Source organism: Rattus rattus, chromosome 2 (assembly GCF_011064425.1).
Source record: "Rattus rattus isolate New Zealand chromosome 2, Rrattus_CSIRO_v1, whole genome shotgun sequence".
NCBI lineage: Eukaryota > Metazoa > Chordata > Mammalia > Rodentia > Muridae > Rattus > Rattus rattus.
Window position 1 is genome coordinate 121312770 of NC_046155.1, and position 19485 is coordinate 121332254.

Here is a 19485-nt window from a genome sequence, read left to right on the forward strand (position 1 = left end):
CCTTGGTCTGGCCCTTCTGCTGTTACTGCAGATGGGGTTGTGAGCAGAGCCAGATCTGTTCTGCAGTCCCTGTGACCCCTAACCAGCCTTGGCCATAATCTAAGATCTTAGCTTCCTACCTATGAAATGATCAGATGGGGCTGAGATTCTGGCCTACAAGCTGTGTCTCATGGAGCCCTAAGTTTTTTGTGCACTTTTTCCAAGGCCTGGCATGGAAGGTCGAGCTTGCAAACTGAACATTACCCTCAAGTTAAGTCTTCTCTAACTGGAACGAGTTGGCATGAATGAAGCCTTCACACAGGAAAACTGAAACAACCCAGGGGTTCCTCTTTACATTCTGTTAACACATGATTTTACAGCTACAAAGGGACTATTATTATACAGTTGGGGAAATGAAGATACTAAAAGAATATAATTGTCTGATCAATGTATTTGAGCATTTTATTTGTGGTTTAATAAATTCCCAATGTCTGGAGGAAAAAAAAAGAGAAATCAAGATGCTTTCTTTTTTTTAAATTTTTATTAGACATATTTCTTTACTTACATTTCAAACGTTATTCCCCTTCCCAATTTCCTGTCCATTAGCTCCCATTCCCTCTCCCCCCTCCCCCATACAGGTGTTCCCCCTATACATCCCTCTTACTGCCCCCCCCATATTCCCCTGCACTGCGGATCCAACCTTGGCAGGACTGAGGGCTTCCCCTTCCACTGGTGCCCCAACAAGGCTATTCTCTGCTACCTATGCAGTTGGAGCCCTGGGTCAGTCCATGTATAGTCTTTGGTAGTGGTTCAGTCCCTGGAAGCTCTGGTTGCTTGGCATTGTTCTTATGGGGTTGCAAGCTCCTTCAACTCTTTCAATCCTTCCTCTAATTCCCCACAAGGGGGTCCTGTTCTCAGCTCGGTGGTTTGCTGCTAGCATTGACCTCTGTATTGGACATGCTCTGGATGTGTCTCTCAGGAGAGATCTATATCTGACCCTCTTCAGCATGCATTTTTTAGCTTCATCAATCTTATCTAGTTTTGGTATATATATGCCACATGTGGGTCAGACTCTGAATGGCCGTTCCTTGAGTCGCTGCTCTAAACTTTGCTTCCATATCTCCTCCTATGGATCTTTTTTTGCCCCTTTTAAGAAGGAGTGGGAGCATCCGCATTTTGGTCATCCTTCTTCTTGAGCTTCCTGTGGTCTGTGGATTGTATCTTAGTGCTAATAATGTTTATCCACAAAACAAAAATATAGAAAAATATATTGTACACAATTTATTACATAATAAAATAATAAAGTAAAAGCTACTTTTTGATATGAAAATTTTAATTCTCAATTTTCATTTCAAAACTGTATAAGGATTTGTTTGTTAGAGACAGAATCTCGTTATGTAGTCTTGGCTGGCCTAGAACTTTCTATGTAGACCAGGCTGGCCTCACATTCACAAGATCCGTCTTCTTCGGCCTCCCAGTACTGAGATTAAAGGTGTGTGGCACCAAACAAACCCAGCCAAGAAGGGGTACACCTGAAGCTAGTACATATCTTACTGTGGGCTATGAGGTAGGAAGGCATGGTGAAAAGGACAGATGAAATCCAGATAAGTGTGAGATATATAGATAGATGACAGAGAGGAGAGAGAGATGGAGATAAAGATGGATATAGATGATATATAGATGATATATAGATAGATATAAATATAGATTGATACCAATTTAAGCGTTTAAAAATGTGAACCATGTAAATACACTGTTTTCTTTTAAACTGGTTTTGAACTGGATAGATAGTTGAGGATGATCTTGAACTTCCAGAGTATTGATTGGGTTTATTGACTTACACCAACATGCCTAGTTTGTGTGGTGTTAGGGCTCAAATCCAAGACCTAGTGGTACATGCTAGGCAAGCCCTCTGCCAACTGAACTATATCCCCAGCAAAATATACTACCTTCTCAAACTAAAATTTAAGTTAAAAAAATAGGCTAAGTTAAAAAAAAGCAAAGGTCAGGGGAAAACCAGTTGACTAGGTAATTTCTGGATTGTCTTGCAGCCTTGATGAACAACTGGGATTGGGAATAAAATGTAGAGAGGAACATCAGTATTGGCCACAAATGCCTGTCACCAAAGGCAGAGGGGGGAGGGAAAGACCTGGGGTGCCTTTCCCTGTGGAGTGTACCTGCCCCCAGCCCTTCCGTAAACACCTTCTGGTACATGCAGGCACCCTGGTGCCTGAGCGCCGAGAGCTCTGTGTGCCCTCCCATGCCCGCCGCTCTCCTGGGCTCCAGAGGGTGGAGGCTAGTGGCTGCGTTCCTCAACCAGCAGGCCAGAAGCAGCCCCACCCACCCGCCAGCAGGATGCAGCCCTGTCTCCAGCTGACGCCAGCTCCAGACTGTGGCCTGAGCCGAGTCCAGAACTGAACCCAGGGCACAGATGTTCATATTCTCCCACTCCCGACGAGCTTCTTGAAAAAAAATCTCAGAGCCAACCTTCCTCAATCCACCTTTGAGTGAAGAGAAGAGCAGCCCTTCTCTCCTGCGGCTGCGGGCATCTGGCTGCTCGCCCTCGGGGGCCAGCCACAGGCTACAGGTCCATGCCGCCCTTGTCTGCACTGCTGGCTGCTGGCCGAAGTCCCTGCAGAGAGGTGGTGACTAAGAAAGAGCAATACAGGTTCCAGTTGGCCCCTGTCTGAAGGTCTCTGGTTTTTTCTGGCTGCCTCACACTTTGGAGGGTGTCTGGCTGAGGTGAGGGTCAGACCCACAAAATCCCTAAGTCCCCCAAACCGGGCCCTACAGGCAGATCAGGACATACACACCCGGTCTCAGACAGCAGAGGAGAACTTAGGGTCCACTGAGGTACTCTTACCTGCCCAGCATCACGGGGCACAGAACTACCTAAAAAGCAAGGGTCTAGGACCCGGGGGTGGGGTTGGAGGTGGGACTGGCTTAGTCTGTAAAGTGCCTCGTTCTGCATAAGGGACCTGAATTCCATTTGCAACACCCATATAAAAAGGTGGTGGTGAGTAGGGGAGGTTCCCTGGGACCTGACCGGGCAAAGGCCAAGCCTGACAACCTGAGTTCAGTCCCCAAGTCTCCATGGTAGGAGAGTACAGACGCCACACGTTGTCCTCCGGCCCTATACTTACACCATGACATGCATGTCCACAAGTGCACACATATGCACACACAATACATGTAATTTTTGAATGAAAACTTAATGCTAAGAAAGGAAAGCCCAAGCATAGTGGGAAGTGCTGTAATCCCACTGCTAAGGAGGCAGACACAGGAGGATCCTGGGGGTTCCAAGGAATCCAGCAGAATTGGTGAACTTCAACTTTAGGGAAAGACCTTACCTCAAACAATAAGGTGGAGAGCAGTTGAGGACATTAAATTTCTACCTCTAGTCTCCACATGCACACATATGTATACACACACACACACACACACACACACACACACACAAAGTATTACACATCATATACAAAATTAATAAATAAACTCCAGGCTCTGTCATGAGCATGACATAAAGGCTGAGCCTCAGTTTCATCATCTATCAAATGGGATGATAATAACAACATTCCGGAAGATAAGATGACATAATGGTGATAATGGTGATAAATCATCTAGTCGGGGGGGAGGAGGAGAGAGAGGGGAGAAAGGAGAGAGAGAGAGAGAGAGATTGCCCCTGCCTCTGGGTAAAAGTACAATGTTAACTAACACCTAACACTAAGTGAGGTTTAAGAAACCAACTGCCCTGGTTCAGATTCTAGCAAGCTATGTGGCCTTAGTCAAGTTACTTACGCTCTCTACCGCTGTGAAAATAGAGACCGTTGTTAGTACGTGGTACCCAGGGCTGCTGGGAGACACACTGGCATTTACAGCAGTGTTCATGCTAGCCCATGGGCCCTCTTCTGTTCCGGGAGGCCTGGTTCACCCCAGTCTTTTCACGGTCTATTTCTGACCAGAGCAGGATGGAAAGCCCCATCCAAACTTGGTCCTCAGGATGAAAAGCTGGGCTTCCTCTCCCCACCTCCAACCAGCATCAGATTTTCATAAACGTCTGTAATCTCTGCCTTAGGCAACAAAGCCCTCCAAACCACCCATGTGGGGTGGACGGGTCCCCTGGGCTTCCTGCCCACTAGGCATCTAGCCCTTCAATCCCTAGGGCCTTTGCCACCTCTCTGCACCTCTCTGGAGGGAGGCTGCTTCCTTTTGTACTCTCTGTGGTGTTTGCCCCTCTAGCTCCCAGTTGGCACAGCTGTCAGCCGCATGCCATCCTCCAGCCTGCCTGATGACCACAGTGGTCAAGTACACGTTGTGCCAAGAGCCTGTGACCCACCAGTAAAGAGCTGCGGCCACCAGTAACACAGTGGCTGTCAGTCTGGGGCTGCTCTCCACAGGAGCTCCTTAAACAAAGTGTTTGGGCTGAGGGTGTAGCTCAGTCAGGGGAGTGCTTGCCTGGTATGCACAACCACTCTGGGTTCCTTCCTCAGCACCAGTCACAGCGGCAGACACCTTTAATCCCAGCCCTCGGGTGGTAAAGGTGACTCATCCTCTACTACACGTGAGTTCAAGGACAGCCTGAGCTCCAGAACTTGTCTCAGAAGTACATAGGAATAAAAAAAGAAAAGAAAGGCAGTATGAGTCTTTCTGGTGTGTCAGGTGGAGGGAGAGACTTCTAGAGCATTCTGTCTGGACTAGGGCAGAGGCTGACAGGATCCAACTCCCTTCATCATCCCCCATCGTCATTTGCCTTGATGGCCCTGGCTCTGCCGTCAAGACTTAGTTTGTTACTCAAACCCAAAATGTGCTCAAGTGAAACACACCGTTTGCCTCTTCTTAAACAAATGAAGGGGAGCAGCCATTTTACCCTTTTATAAGGAGCAATTGCTTTTGCACTAGGCCCTGTATGGTAGGTACAGCACCCTGGCCCCATGTGGAGCAGAATGCAAACATTGACACTGGTTTCCGAGTAAAATGTGCAACAAACACTAGAGTCGAGATGCTCCACAGCCCAGGTCCTGTCTGTTTTATCTCTGATGTATTCCTAGACCTGGGAAGAGAGTTCACCATGCAATGTAGCGGGAGTTTAATAAATGTTCGCTTGATAACTATAACTCAGACTCGCAGCCTGACTCATGTATATGCCCTCTCTGCACTGGGGAGAAGCTTGGCAATCCTCAGGTCATACACCATTTCCTTGGCTCCTCCTGATAGCCTAGCCTGACGTGATGATGTAGTGGGTATCTCTTTGTAAATTTATGTATTTTGTAAATTTATGTATAGGTGTTTTCTTTGATGTATACCTTTATGCGTCACATGCATTCCTTGTGCTCTTAGAGACCAGAAGGAGGAATCAGACTCACTGGTACTGGAGTGACAAATGGCTGTGAGCTGCCATGTGGATGTTGGGGACCAAATCCAGGTCCTCTGAAAAGCAGCCGGTGCTCTTTACTTCTGAGCCATCTTTCTAGCCCCTCATTAAAGTGTGTGTGTGTGTGTGTGTGTGTGTGTGTGTGTGTGTGTGTGTGTGTGTAGAGGGGAGTGCTAGTTTATTTGCTTACTTTAATAAAGAGGGTCTCGTGCTGGCCTGGTATTCACTGCTGGCTGGCCAGCAAACCCTGAGGGATCTGTTTGTCTCCTCCTCACCAATGCTAGCTGAGATCACAAGAGGGAGCCACCATGCCTGCCATTTTTAAGTGGGTTCTGGAGATCAAACTCAGGTTCTTAGACCTGTGGGGCAAGAATTTTGCCTACTGAGCCAACCCTCTCTGCCTAAATGCTTGACTTTTAAGAGAGCAGCACAAAATGAAGACTCAAAGAAGGCAATATCATGGGCCAGGGACCAAGCGAGAAGTCTTTAAAACTCCAGGAGAGCGATCTGAGGTAAAGAGCTGCGGTGAGGACAATGAGTAGAGACTGCAGGGAAATCTTTAGGACGTGGAAGAACAGTGAATGAAGCAGGTAGGAGAACCAAGGAAAGTTCTGGTTTCTGACGTGTATGAAGGGATAGAGGAGGAAACTCCAAAATCTAGGCAGAGATGCACAAAAGAAAGGTCTTAACAATCAGTGGTGCTGGGAGAATCATGGGTCAAGTTGAGTTTGGCAGCTAAGTGAGTCATAAATGGCAGAAGAGGAATCGCAGTGGAAATCTTAACACCTCCTTTAGGATCAGCACTGGAGAATGCCCACAACACGTGGCCTCTGGAAGGTTGTGGAGCCTTGGTGAGAGCAGTTTCACTGAGGCACTTGTGCCAGTTGCGTGCCAGGTTGACACAAGCTAGAATCATTAGAGAGGAAGGAGCCTTAACTGAAGACACACCTCCACCAGACTGACTTACGGGCAGCTTATGGTGTTTCTTCTTGGTCAATGAGGGATGGCCCAGCTCAGTATGGGTGGTGACATCCCTGGGCTAATAGTTCTGGAAACTATAAGGAAGTAGTCTGGTGTGAGGGTTTGTATATGTTTGGCCCAGGGAGTGGCACTGTTGGAAGGTGTGGCCTTGTTGGAGTAGGTGTGGCCTTGTGAGTGTAGGCTTTAATCCCCTTGTCCTAGCTGCCTGGGAGTCAGTATTCTGCTAGCAGTCATCAGATGAAGATGTAGAGCTCTCAGCTCTGCCTGCATCATGCCTGCCTGGATGCTGCCATGTTCCCACCTTGGTGATAATGGACTGAACCTCTGAAACTGTAAGCCATCCCCAGTAAACCTTTATAAGAGTTGCCTTGGTCATAGCGTATGTTCACAGCAGTAAAACCCTAAGACAGCTGGGCAAGACATAAGGTGCAAACCACTGAACAATACTCTTCTTTGGCCACAGCTTCAGTTCCTGCCTCCAGGTTCCAGCATCAAGTTCCTGTTCTGACTTACCTGGATGATGGGACACAAACCCTTTTCTTCCCAAGTCGCTTTTGGTCATGGTGTTCTATCACAGCCATAGGAATCTGAAGACAGATGCCAAGAACAGAAGGCAACACTGGGGAGGGAAAAGGAGAGAATACAGTGACCTCAAGCTTCTGAGTGTTCAAGAAGCAGCCATGGTTGGAGAGGAGCCCAGGCTCACCAAACACAGATGAACACGTATGGTGGGACACCTACTGTTTGGAGACCTCAGTCCAACAGGACATCCAAATATTGACCCAAGGTTCCAAAGATGAAAACACTTTTCAATATTCTGAGGCCCCACCTCAGCGTGAGGGGGGATCTGAGAAAGGCGGAAACCAGAGTAGCGCTAATTCAGTAGCGACTTGGAGTCAGTAGTGAATGCCCAGCTGTCTGTTCAAGTGCTCTCTCTTTGACCAAGGATTCTCATCATTCTTCCTTCCTCTCCTTTCTTCCTTTCTTATTCTTCTGCCTTCTCCCAACCAGAGAACCTTAACCTGCTCTTTTATTTACTAAAGTTACATCATCAATGCTTTGATCATTATGAATAAAATTTGGGGGAATTCGAATTTACATAAATTCTGTGAATCCCGGATCATTAATTCCAATCCCTGCTTCCTTAGAGCAGAAACTAAACACAAAGCAAAAGCACATTTCCTCATAGCTTTACACAGCCTGTTCTTCATGGGGATCTGGGCACAGCTCTTGCCGTTCCCTGCAGTCTTTAGTAACTACATTCATGAGGAACAGAAAGGTGACAAACTGCTAGAGTTAAAATGATTTCTTACATTAAAGTTTATGCAAGAGAAGTGGCTAGCTCTCTCTAATATCTCTCTAGGCACTGTCATCCCCAATCCTTCAAGTAACTAGGAGAACAAGTACTAACTTTGTATATGCTTAGATTATACATCATCTTTTAATTCTCTAATCTTTGTTTCCTCATCGTGGCAATTCCATGGCCTCCTATACGATCCTTCTAATACTATTTGATTCTAGATCTTGTATAAACCTTTCTTCTATAAAATAAATCCATCTATCATTCACTTGTATTTTATAGATTCCTATTTTTTTATCCATATCTATATTAGTCAGGGCTCTCTAGAGTCACAGAACTTATGAGTAGTCTCTATATGGTAAGGGAAATTGTTGACGGCTTACAGTCTGTAGTCCAACTCCCCAACAATGGTCAGCAGCAGCTGTGAATGGAAGTCCAAAGATCTAGCAGTGGCTCAGTCCTACAAGGCAAGCAAGCAGGCAGAGAGCATCTTCCTTCTTCCAATGTCCTTATGTAGGTCTCCAGCAGAAAGTGTAGCCCAGATTAAAGATGTGTAATCCCAACTTCTGGATCTGGGACTTGCTTTGTCCCAGATGACCTTGAACTCAGAGATCTCCTTGCCTGGGATTCATAGCCACTGTGCCTCAAGATCTTCATGACGAGATCAAGGTCAGAAACTTGTATCTCCCAGCCCCCAAGACCTCGATCACAGTTGAGCCTTCCAATTCTGGATAGTAGTTCACTCCAGATACAGTCACGTTGACAACCAGGGATAGTCACTTCAATACCTTTTCTTCATGAAATCACTTTAACTCTCTATCCTTGACATCCCCAAGTTCACCCTGGCTCATTAATGCAACAGTCATTGGACTGAAGGTACCTGTATCTTCTCATGATTGCGAATTCAAGGCCAGTCTGGCAATGAACTATGTCTACAAAAGGACCGTAGGCTTTTATGGCCTCTGTGGTTATGTTGTCTAGATCCTTTCCCACGGCCCTGAAGGCCTCATGACCATCTCCATTCCTCATTCCTGAGAACCACATCTGTTTCGGTTACTAGGGTGTGATTAGCTCTGAGTAATGGAGGGAGAAAGTATTATTCTCCGGAAAGAAAGATTGAAAGTAAAATAGAAGAGACAGCAGATTGTTTCCAGGCCAACAGCAGTCATCAGCGCCGGTGAGGGATGATGGGGATGTCACACCTCCCCTTATAGAGCCACGCCAGACACGGCATTAATGCCTGAAACATGATCAGCCGTGAATCATGATGACAGCAGATTGAGTCTGCTGTGTAAACAGTGGAACGTGTCTGTTATCAGCCTGTGAAAGTAGTCCAACTCTTTTAGATCAAAACTAGAAGACAAATAAAAACAAACAAAAAATAATTACAGCAAAATCCTTTGCTACCAGCTTGTAGCTAACATTCTTGCTTTGGGGGGTATTTATTTATTTATTTATTTATTTATTCATTTATTTATTTATTTATTATTTTTATTCTTGTTGAGATGAGGTCTCATGTAGCCCAGGCTAGTCCCAAACTCATTATATACCTGAGGCTGGCCTTGAACCTCTGAACCTTCTGCCTCCGCCTCCCACCTACAGACATTTCAGGCATACATTACCATATCTGGTTCACTCTTGCTTTCTTCATCAATGTATTTCTCTTCCATAAGCCCAGCAACACCATGGAATGCTGGCTGCCACCGTAGGGGGACAAGGCATGGGATACCCCTCCTCATAGTAATCCTAGTTTGTCAATTACGACCAAAATACCTGGCAAAACAGCATGAAAGAGGGAAGATTTACTTTGGCTCATGGTTTCCTGGCATTCCACACAGGGCTGGTTGTGCCCCATGCCCAACCCCATAGTTAGGCCGAATACTATGGCAGCTGGAATGTGCAGTAAAGAAGATTCCTTACCTTTTGGTGAACAGAAAGCAGACAGAGAGGAAGCAACTGGGGACAAGGTACAACTTTCAAAGCCATACCCCAATGACCCACTTTGTCCAGCTGAGTCCCACCCAGCTCCCAAAGTAGTACCACCAGCTGTAGACTAAGCATCGCCCTGTGAGCCATCAGGGAACATTCCAGATCCAACTCATCGCATCCCAGACTCTGCAGACTTCCAGCCTCCAGCACAGAGAGAATTTTATTCCTGTAAGCCCTCTAGGTGTGGCAGTTTGTTATAGTAGTTGGTAGAAAAAGAATGCACTCCTATAGCTCCCCTCTGTCCAGCCAAGACCCAACTGCGTTTCCTGCAGGGGAGTTTGTAAGCCCTCGGCTTCTCCCAACTATAATCCAACCGTATCTGCATCGCCACAGCATCTCACTCCTCCTGGTAGAGTTGGGGCTGCCTTCCTTTTCCCATCCCATGTTGTCATCCGCACTCTGTCCCGTCTCCTACACTCTGGTCCGGACCTTCAGTTACCTACTCGTCACCCCATCGTTCCTCAGTTGCTATAATAAAAACTGCATCTGAGGGCCAGTGGGATGGCAGAACAGGCCCTTGTAGTCAAGCTTGATCTCCCAAGTCCCATCCCCCAGGATGCATGTGGTAGAAAAGAGAACCCCCTCCCACGACTCTTACCTCCACATACGTGTTCTCAAACATATATGCCCACATAAACAGATAAATGAATGTAGCAAAAGCCTCACTTATTTGAGATGCACAGAAATAGTGTTTGCTACCTGAGAAATGATACACCGTTAGTGTTGAAACTACCCTCGTGTGACTCCATAACTCTATTCAAACACCTGCCACTACAGCGTGCTGGATTCTCTTTTTCTACAGAGTTAACATCGGAAAAATTTTAAAAGAAAGTAAACAATACAACAAATCCTATCATAGCAGACAGTGGCCCTTGGCCCAGCTCCCATCATCTACAGCAAAGGTTGTTCAATGGTCAGAATTTTCAGTGTGCATAACGCTTTCTTCTGGTGGTTACCTCAACTTTCTAAATAGCACCCATGTGCTGATTGTTTCCTGTTTGGGATATCCCTGATGTGAAATGGGAAAGTAACAGTGCAAATGTGCACACGCTCCCCAACCTCCCCAAATAGTTACATCATCTGGGGTAAGGGCCATTAATCAATATTCAATACTTGTGGTGTGTAATATATAAATAACTACTTACTATTTTTGCTCCTTGGTTTGAATAATTGTCTCATTTTTTTAACTGGCTTTTCAATGCGCCTATAATTAATGCTGCTCCAACCAACCCATTCTCTCCTTTAGGAATGACTTCCCCTCTGTATAACCAGATCCAGGTCTCTAGCTTTCCTGCACTCTGCACTGGCTTCGCTGGGCACCACACATACAGTGTGTATCTGGAGGCAGCCCCTTTCCCTTTCCTGGGCACATCTTTTACCTGTCTGTCCTACAGTAACATTTTCCTTTTCCTTCTTTGTTTGTGTGAGGCGCACGCACGCACACGCACACACACACACACACACACACACACACACACACACACACACACACACACACACCCGACAACAGATCACCTCTCTAAAAAGGAATCAGAAAAATAAGCATTTGTAAGTACAGACTTTTTTGTATTGGTTGACCTGATACTCAATATAAGGCTTAGGCTTGCCTTGAACTCAGAGCCATTGTCCTGCTTTAGCCTCAGAAATGCTGGATTACAAGCATGAACCATGTCTTACAGTTACTATTGGTGTCATAAAAACACCATGACCGAAAAGCAAGCTGGGAAGGAAAAGGTTTATTTGGCTTATACTTCCATATCATCATCAAAGGGTGTCAGGACAAGAACTCAAGCAGGGCAGAAATCTGGAGGTAGGAACTGATAGATGCAGAGGCCATGGAGGGGTGCTGCTTACTGGCTTGCATCCCGACTTGCTCAGCCTGCTTTCTTATGGAACCCAAGACTACCAGCCCAGAGACAAGGCACCCACCATGGGCTGGGTCCTCCTCTATCAATCACTAATTAAGAAAATATCTTACAGCCTGATCTTATGGAGGTATTTTCTCAATTAAGGTTTCCTTCTTTCGGATAACTCTAGCTGGGTCAAGTTGACATCAAACCAGCAAGCACAAACCATCTCAGAGTTCTTAAAATATATGCCTTTATCACGCCTTCATATGTGACCTGTGGTTGTGGCAGGTTAGTACTGAAGGTTGGAAACACTACTTCAGGATAGCAAGACATGGCACACTTCAAGTTTCTGGTCCCAAGACATCTGACGCCCTTTAGATGCCTAGTCCATGAGGGTGGACCCTGATAATCCTCTCTGAAGGCTCTAGAGTCTTTTTTTAATCCACAGGAATCTAACTCCCACAATGGTGTGACGTAGTGTAAGCCTTTGTTTAGTAATCTTACTGAGCAGTTCTCAAGCTCTATGTCTACTCACAGTGAACTGCCCCCAGTGCCCGGAACTTTTCTTCCTCTCTGTGAATGAGAGGACCCACTGTGGGGAGATTGAGATGTTGATGTTGAAGGTCCAGAGCCTAACTGCAACTTAACTTGGGCCGTCCAGCTCCCTTAGAAGGCATTATTGCCCACATCTGGATGAGACCTAACATCTTTGCGAGCACTAGGTAAAAATCTGGCATGTATAAACAGACCGCTAGCTTTCATCGTTCAGAAGGCTATGAGTGTGCCTGCCTGATGTCTGGAAAGTTCTTTGTGGCTTTCTTTGTTTCGTTGCTATAAAAACTTCAGGAAACTGCCACCACATTAAAGAGTGGACCTTGGGGTAACCTGAATCAGTGTTCCCAGGACCGTGGCCATTCATATACTGAATTCCTAGCTGAACTTTCTCTCTCTCTCTCTCTCTCTCTCTCTCTCTCTCTCTCTCTCTCTCTCTCTCTCTCTCTCTCTCTCTCTTTCTCTCTCTCCTTTTTGGTACAGAATTTAAAGCTTATGCTATATCTTTAATTGCAAAGAACACTTTAATTCTTAAAATATTTCTTTTTAAACAGTGTTATTTGGGGAGAACAAAGCCTCTTGATTTTCTGAGTGTATTAATTATAGTTTCCTTTTTTTCTCTCTGAGTTTCCTTCCCACATCCTATCTATCCTTTATCTATTCTCCCCTTCTGCTTGTCTACTGTGGGCCTCTCACATCCGTTGCTGACCACTCACATCAACAAATAATGCACTTCGAGTGTGCATGCTGTCATGGCCTTGACTCTGGCTTTGCTGGGCCAGGGGACAGGCTGGGTACTGGGCAGTGTTTTAGTTGCTTTCCCTCTGCTGTGGAGCATATGCAGAGGAATGCCTTATCTAGGCTAACAGCTTTAGAGGTCTCAGCCCATGGCTGCTTGACCCTGTCACTCAGAGCCGGTGACGATGCAGAGGGTGATGCTGGGGACAATGAGGTCAACCAGCGCTACTTACTTTCATGGTGACTGAAAAGGAGAGAAACAGAAGAGAGGGACCAAGGTCTCCAATGTCTCCTTCAGGGGCATGACCTAGCTAGTGAACTAACTTCCTCCATTAGACTCCATCTCCTAACATTTCCACCCCCTCCCAGTAGCATCACAGGCTGGGGACCAAAGCTTCTATAAGGAGGCTTTGAGGAGAACTTAAGATTCCAAAACTACAACAGGGACCCTACTCTGCAGTATCTGTATGTCAGTGCCATTGGCTTGGCTTCCTCGGAGAAATCCTTCAGTCTCATAGGAGGGACAAGAGATGACAGAGACATTCTGTGGGTATAGCATGGAGAATCAATCCTACAGTTATGAGAGGACTCCCCTCTCAGAATGCTACACTTTGCATTACCCCCGAACTTAGCTCCCAATGACCACAAAACTAATCTCATTTGGGGAGCTATGTCATTTCAAGACACTTCAGTAAATGGAACTACACAGTCTCTATCTGCTGGGTCTGAGTCTTCACTTGACATGATTCTCTGGAGAGCAACCCACATTGTGGAGCATGTGGACAGCTACGTGTTATGGACACAAGATAGTTTAGCTAAACATTCACTCATCCATGAACACCCAGGTTGCCTACCCTGGCGAGTGTTAGAAGGAGAGCTGCTAGAAACATTGTGTTCAGGCTTTTGGTGCAGGTGTGCATTTTTGTTCCTCTAAGATAAAAACTCACTCGTGCAATTACACGAGTATTCTAACCAGAGACTAAGGGGAAGCGCCACAGACCATGACTGCCTCAGAGGACCAGCGATTCCATTGGGTGGTGCTTCCCACCGGCAGCAGCTAGTCTCCTACATACCTTGCTGCATGTTTGCTCAGAGCCTCTGTCTGAGCAGTCCATGCAACCCAGCATGCACAAGGCTGTCTCTGACGCCCACGTTAGCACTCAGAGGATGGCACTCTCTTCCTCTGGCTTCAGCTTAAGAAGCAGAGAGGAGACAGCTTCTGTTCAGAGTCACCCAGCCAAGAAACAAAGCAGCCAAATCCAGACCTCATGCTCGCTGCTTAACAGAATCCACCCTTTTCTCTGCTGTGTCCTGGGCCAGACTTACAGGGTTTCAGAGGCACGCCAGTCTGTACTATACAATTCCAGCCGTTCCATGTCCGATGCAGGAAAGATGCTAACTCCATAGAAAGAATGCTTATTTTACATCTGCCCCTCACCCAGGACTCCCGCTCCACCCCAGATCCGCAAGACCCAGGTTGGGGGTCAGACAAGCAGACTTGTTCCAAGTCCTAGAGCAGAGGCAGAGTCTAGCTTCAGGTATGGAGAATGGGCCAGCAGAAGGGGCTGAGACTCCGGCCTACAATCATGGGTTTAGACTTTGTTCCTGAGGCCTCCCTGGAGCAGAGGCCTCCAGGTTCTGCCACGAAACACATGTGGCTGGAAAGGAAAGAGCTGGTGCCGGGCCAGCGCCCTGCCTTCCCCCCCAGCTTTCTCATCCCACAGCAGGAAAAGCATATGTTCTTTCCATATAGAGGAAAGATTGTTCCGAGGGTGAGTAAGTCTCTTGGCCATGAAGCTGGCACAGCCCACAGACCACTGGGCAGGAAGCTGGGCAGCACTGGCTCCCACTCTTGGAAGCCGGACCAGGCTGAGTTGGCTGACACCCCCGAGAGGGCAGGACGGTGCGGGTGCTGAATTGTGGTGCCTAGGTTACTGACGTCTTCAGGGCAGGAACCTGGGGGATGCTAAAGGTCTCTTGGGTGGCTGAGCAGGGAGCACTCTTTCCCATTCAGCTGCTGGACAAGACGAGCAAAGCAGCAGGGGTTGCCAGAGGCAGGCGACCTGAAGTCTGGGTCTGAGTCAGGGTGACTCAGGTGTGTGCTCAGCCAGGCAGGGTCGGTTCCAGCCCGTTATTTCCAATGCCTCCCCAAACTTCCCTCTGTGCTTCAGTGTTAGGTGGCAGTGGGTGACTCATCTTTGACGCCACATATCCTTCCATTAGCCCTAGATATATAGAAGACACTTCTCTCTCCTGACTGGGATGGGCCCAAATTGTTACCCCAATTTGCCCCATTGGTTAAAGAACCTACTATGTGTGGAGTCTGAAGAAGGTGGGGAAAGTAGGCTTGGTGTAGTAGATAGGACGTTGGGCCGGTCAGGTGATCAGAGTAAAAATATTTTAAGAAGAAGTGTGGGACACCATTTAGAAAGTCAAGGGCTTGGGGCAGAAGAGAAAAGTCATGTGGAGATGAGACATGTCCCTGGGTCCTAAGCATAAGCTATAGGGGTCCGTCCCTACTGTATAACCTAGGGGTCTACCTGCCGCCAGACCCCTCCAGTCCCAGGATAGACGGCTCCAAGTGAACGGAGGCCAGAACCAGCTGGCAGGCAGAGTGGTGGCAGACTGGTCGTCTTAGAGACCAGAAGCAGCCCTGAGGTTGACCCCTTGGCCAGTCTTTCTTTGTAGCCCACAGCCTGCTAGGGATAAATGGTTATTGCTTACTCCAGTGGGTGGGCACCCTGGTTCTCATGGCTAGACTTGCTCCTGGGACATTTCCTTCTGGGCCCTCAGAGCAGATGCTGACTTGGAGTCCTCCTCCTTCCCCAGTCTTGTCCAGAGAGTCCCCTCAGGACAGCTAGGAATAAAGACATGGTGCTTTGCAAGATGCAGGCTCTTCCTGTAGACTTTGTACCCCTGGGTAACATCTAGGGTTCAGGGCATCCACACATCCCGGCCTGAGGCAGGAAACTGAATCAGAGCATCCCTTTAAGCATCTAGGTTTGTCCTGCCTTTCAAAAGAACGTGAAGGCACAGAAAGGTGAGCTTTGAGTTGGAGAGCCTGGAGTTATCTTGGACCTGGACCATTTCTCAGCCCCTTTCTGAGACTAAGACTAGCAGTCCCTGATCAGCACTCAAGCTTTTAAAAGGTTTTCTCACTACACCCCATCTTCCTGCCTTCGGGGCAGCCTTGTTAGGCCGATGGTCCATGACTGCCACCTAGTGGTGACTGGCTGCCAGATAGGGTAAATGCACCGGGGAGGGGTGGGGGGAGGGTGGGGGGTTGGAAGTTCATAGAAAACAATAGAACAGTAAGCATGGGGTTGAGGAACACACCCTGAGAATAAAAACTGCAGTCTCCACTCCTGGGAGGAAGTCCCTGAGTTCTGTGAGCTCAGTATCACAGATGACAGGCACGGCCACCGTAAAGCCCCTCAGGATTGTGGTGAGAGAGGGACCAGACCCGAATCCCTCAGATCCTACTTGATCTGCTGTATTGTGTTTTGTGCTGTGTTGAGACGGTATTGTTGAGGCCTAGGTAACTTTTACCTGTCCAGCCTGCCATCTCGTGCTGTGGATAATGGTATAAGGAAACTTTCTATCGTGCTGTTACTAGGAAACTTTCTCATGCTCTGGTTGCTTGCAGGTTTTGTTCTGTTCTGTTCTTTGGTGTTCTTGGAAACCAATCACAACAGGAATCAGCTAGAACGGCTTTGTATAGTTGGTCACAATAAGCTTGGACCCGAACCAACCACCAGGCAGCACTCCCTACGCCGACGTATAAGCCTTTGGTTTCTTGCCTTTATAAGCTGCCCCTGGGATGGACCCCAACGAGAGAGAAATGCCTACACCAATATAAGAAAACGCCATTTTGAGTAGGGGCTAAGTAAAGTTTATGTTCCCAAGACCTCCCTGGGTAACTGGCGTCCTGGTTGGTGAGTTAAGACACGAATGTTACCCAAGGTAAGTCCCCTGCCACAGATGAGTCCCCTAACCAATGACAACAGGATAAGTGTACAACAGAGACGTGTTCCTAAGGACGTCCCCTAACCCTAAATCCTGATTGGCGGAATAACTTGGCACAGATGTTTGTGGATTTTAAGACTTAAAAGCTCTGTAGGACCCTGGCTCCTGGTTGCAGCCAGCTCCTGAGTCTGGTCTTTGCCCCTGATTGATCACCCCTGAGGTGAACGTTCAATAAACTATCCCTGACTGAGATTGGTGTTCATATGGTTTGTGAGTGACTCCTGGAGCCCAACAGGTGTGAAGTGGGCTAAGCTAATTTCATATTTGCTGTGTAGCCAATGGTGATTTTGAACTTCTGATCTTCCTGCCTCAGCCTCCTGAGGGCTGAGAGTCCACACATACAGTACCATGCCTGCTCTATGTGGTTCTGGAGATCAATCCCAGGGCCTTGGTGATGCCAAGTGAATTCTCTTAACAAACTAACCACATCCTCAGCAAGACTTCTTAGGACCCAATGCAGGGCCTTAGACCTCTCTGCATGAGCACTCCAGGCAGAAGAGGCTAGAGAGGTGACCTAGCCCTCCCTTGCTTAGGACAGCTGTCAACCGTGACTACATATTGCACTTGCCTGCCACTCAAGCAGTCCTTTTCAAAGCCAGGACCCCTCGGGACGGTCCAGTTGTCTGAGAGAAATGCTAAGTGTGTGGCGAGAAGGTCCAAGGCAACTTACTGTTCTCACCTGTGTGTCCCACTGCAGATCTATCTACTAAACGAGGACCCAACTCCTGTGGCAGGGTTGGGGTGTCTGTTTTGTCGAGCTCCGTGTGTGATTCTGATCCCCTGCAACTTGAAGCCAGGGGCTGCTTTCTGAGGGACGCTGGGACTTGGGTGCAGTGTGCTCACACTCAGTACGCATGAAGTACTGACCGTCCCCGGTAGCTTCCTGTTCTGCTGGTCTGGGTTGAAGCCTCTGCTAGGTAGTTAGATATTAACAGACTTGGAAAGCTTAGGTGCTAGACCCTGCCTCGTATGCAGCCTATAAACCAAAGGACAGGGACTTGTGGGTATTAGTGGTCACGAGGTTGGGACCAGATTCATTTTTCTTGCTGTGAGAAGAAAAGGGACCCCCCCATGGACAGTAACTATTTAAAATGGGCTCCATAGTATCCAGAAGTTCATGAAAAGGGGAGCCTTCTAGTAAGGAATGAAAAATGCATTATTCTGGACACACACCACTGAGCCTCCTCCTGGAAGTCAGAGCAAGCCAGTCCAGAGAGATCTATCACCACGGAACAGAACAAAGGCCTCAAAGCAAGGCCAGGGTTTTGTTCTTGGGATTGTAGAAGTGACCACAAAACTGCCTGGTGTGTGGGTCCGGTCACTGGTCTCCTTGGCCATTGTCTGCTGTCCCCCTTGATGGCACTTGCTTTGCAGTAAGTTCTGTCTTCTACCCACCACTTTGTGGTTCATATCTGAGTTCTTTCACTGGAAATCACAAGGGCTAGAGATGCGAGTCCAGGTGGAGAGTCTGGCAACAACCCAAGAAATGATGACAGTCACTTGGCATTTGCTTCCAAGAAGATACGGTGCTGGTAGTTGGGAGAGGGAATGTAGCAAAGGAAAGCCGAGATGCTTGCTGATGGTCACACAGCTACTAAAGGGCAACTGGCCTCCTGACCTGGTTCCCTCAGACTCCAGACTTTCTCATTTTACAAATAAGGGAAGGCAGTGGCTCCACTACATCCCCAGTGCCTCTGCCTCAAAGCACCAATCTCACAATGGGGTGGGTGGACCCCAGAGCAGGGAGCACAGGAAACAGTGTCCCTTCCTGTAAATGCAACGGGAACAGGGTGGTGGGAGCTTAAGATTCGTGTTACTCAGATTCCAAAGTGGCTTCCTTGAATGTATAGGACTGAGGATGCTAAGAAAGGCCAGTGGCATAGGCCTACAGTCCCAGCTAGTAGCTAGGGTGAGGCAGAGGGATTGCAAGTTCAATGCCAACTTTGGCAATTTAGTGAGGATTCTTTTACAAGCAAAAAGTTAAAAAAAGAAAAGAAAAGAAAAGAAAAGAAAAGAAAAAAGAGGGGTGAGGTTGGGGGGTGGATGTAGCCCAATGATAGTACTTACCATATGCATAAAGAACCTGGGTTCAAGCCTCAGTACTGGAAAAAAGCAGGGAAGAAGGGAGAAAGAGAGACAGGGTGGGGCAAGATGGAGCAGCAGATTAGGTATTTGTCATTATACTTGACCTGAGCTTGACCCTTGGGACCTTATGTGGTAGGAGCAGAGCACTGACTCCCAAGGGTTGTGCTCTGAGCTCCATGCGCCAGCCATGGCATGAGCACCCATGCCCATGCACATGGGAGAGAGGGAGGGAGGGAGGAAGGGAAGGAGTAGAGAGGGAGGGAGGAGAAGGAAAAGAAAGGGGGGAAGGAGAGACAAGAGGAGAGAGAGCGACCTGATAGAATGAGGAAGTGCTGAGCACCAGCTAGAACGTGTCATCTAGGATATGAAGCTAGTTGTTTTTCTAGTTCTAACTCTGCCATGATTTTTTGTTTGCACTGGTGGACAGCGCATAAAAATATATTGTGAATGTAATGTTCGGCAGCTTCCATTCCAAATGGCTACTCCAATTGAATAGACAGCCACTGAATTCTTGGAATACGGTTGATTTGGGTGTGTGATTTTTTTTTTTTTTTTTGCCCTTTTCAAGTAAAGTTTAAAAATTTAAAAAAAAAAAGTAATTAATGGCAAAAGTG